This window comes from Citrus sinensis, chromosome 3, assembly GCF_022201045.2.
Source record: "Citrus sinensis cultivar Valencia sweet orange chromosome 3, DVS_A1.0, whole genome shotgun sequence".
In the NCBI taxonomy this organism is placed as follows: Eukaryota; Viridiplantae; Streptophyta; class Magnoliopsida; order Sapindales; family Rutaceae; genus Citrus; species Citrus sinensis.
Genome location: NC_068558.1, coordinates 19,660,311 through 19,662,378, shown reverse-complemented (window position 1 = coordinate 19,662,378; position 2,068 = coordinate 19,660,311). Strand labels below are relative to the sequence as shown.

Genomic DNA, 2,068 nt, shown 5'->3' with positions numbered 1-2,068 from the left:
AACCTCTTTACTACAGCATCTATTTATTCTATCACCTACAGAAAGATCCACAACACTCAAAAATTACAATCTTCTGCCTTATCAGGACTCTTCATGGCTTCTAATACATTGAAAGTGACTTGTTGGTCATTTACCCTAATGGGTAGCTCTCCTTTCTGCACATCTATCAGAGTCTTCCTGGTTGCCAGGAAAGGTCTTCCAAGTATAATTGGTGCCTCTTTATCAACCTCAAAATCTAGTACAATAAAATCCACTAGAAAGATAAATTTGTCAACCTTCACCAATACATCCTCAATCTTTCCTTCAAGGTATGCATGAGATCTGTCAGCCAATTATAGAGTGACTGTTGTTGGCCTGCACTCTCCTACTCCTAATTGCTTAAATACAGATAATAGTATTAGATTAATGCTGGCTCCCAAGTCACAAAGTGCTTTGCCATTGTACCTAGTTCTAATTGAACATGGTATTGTGAAGCTTCTTGGATCCTTCAATTTTTTAGGAATCTTACTTTGAAGCATGTGACTGCATTCATATATTGAAGCAATAGTTTCAAATTCTCCCAACATTCTTTTCCACCAAAGGTATGTTGATGTGTAACTGCTTCAGTATTTCCAGGAATTTACTAAACTATTTGTCTTGTTTTTGTTTCTGGAATCTTTGTGGGAAAGAAGGTGGATGCCTAAATTGCTGTACAGCTTCAAGAGGTACCAATCTTTGCTCCTTTAATTTATTATAAGTTGTCACCACTAGTGTTGCAACATCTTCTTCAGCAGTTATTGGGTGATTTCCTTCCAAGGTTGTTATAACGTGACCGCTAGCACCAGTATCTTGATGGCTGGGTTGCTGTAACATCATTTTATCTTGAGGTGGTTCTTGTGAGGAGTTAAGTTCCAACCTCTTTTTAGTCACATCAACGGGAATATCAACATTCTTTCCAGATCTTAAGTTGATTACTTTACAGTGTTCTTTACCCTCTTTTCTTAGATCTTCTGTATTGCTAGGTAAACTTCCCTGAGTTCTGCTACTCATTGCTGTAGCAAGCTGTCCAATTTGGTTTTCTAGGTTTCTTAGAGATACAACTTGACTTTGCACAATTGCTTCATTCTTCACAATATATTCCTTAATAAGTGTTTCCAATGAGGTTATTTGATCATGGCTAGTGTGTTTTTACCCTTGATTCTGCTGATGAAAACCAAGTGGCTAAGCTTGCCTCGTTCTGCCCACTAGGTGCTGGAGCATGCTGATTTTGATTACTCCACGAGAAATTTGGGTGTTGTTTCCATTTAGGGTTGTAAGTACTTGAATATGGGTTGTTCTTGGGGTGTCGGTTAAAGTTGTCCACATAGTTTACTGATGTTGGATTCCCTTAACAGTTGTCAAATACATGCTCCTCACCACAATACACACAAGATAATTCAGCAACTTGTTTTACTGCTGCAGGAGTAGAAGTCATGGCTTTCATCATGTTAGTCAATGCTGTTACTTGAGCTGACAGTGTTGTAATTACATCTATGTTATGTACCCTTGCTGCTTATGTTGCTACAATTTGTCTAGTTGATGGCCACTGATAATTATTATTGGCAATTCTCTCCAAAATTTCATAGGCTTCAGTGTAAGATTTGGATGATAGGGCTCCATTTACTGAAGTATCAACCATCAATCTCATACTTGGATTTAACCCGTTGTAAAAGGTTTCTAGCTGTATGCAACAGGGAATGCCATGATGAGGACATCTTCTGAGCAATTCTTTAAATCTCTCCCAAGCCTCATACAAGCTCTCATCTTCAAGTTGGTGAAAAGAGGTGATCTCATTCCGTATTTTTGCATTCTTGGTTGGTGGAAAATATTTCATTAAGAATTTGTCAGCCAAGTCATTCCATGTAGTGATAGAATCAGATGGTAAGGAATTCAACCATACTCTTGCTCAATCTCTTAAGGAGTAAGGAAAAAGTCTTAGTTTTAAAGAATCCTACATTGCTCCAGCAATTTTAAAAGCATCACTTACTTCCAAAAACAACTTAAGATAGAGATGAGGATCTTCAAATGGCAGTCCATTAAATTGACCCAC

The 2,068-nt window shown here is 37.8% G+C and overlaps 1 non-coding gene across 1 annotated transcript; it reads left to right on the top strand.

Annotated features, from left to right (window-relative positions):
- Positions 1-1,715: 1,715 nt before the first annotated feature.
- On the top strand, positions 1,716-1,822 carry LOC112498477 (small nucleolar RNA R71). The gene has a single exon (XR_003065788.2). It is a non-coding gene; the product is annotated as a small nucleolar RNA R71 (small nucleolar RNA).
- The last annotated feature ends 246 nt before the right edge of the window (positions 1,823-2,068 follow it).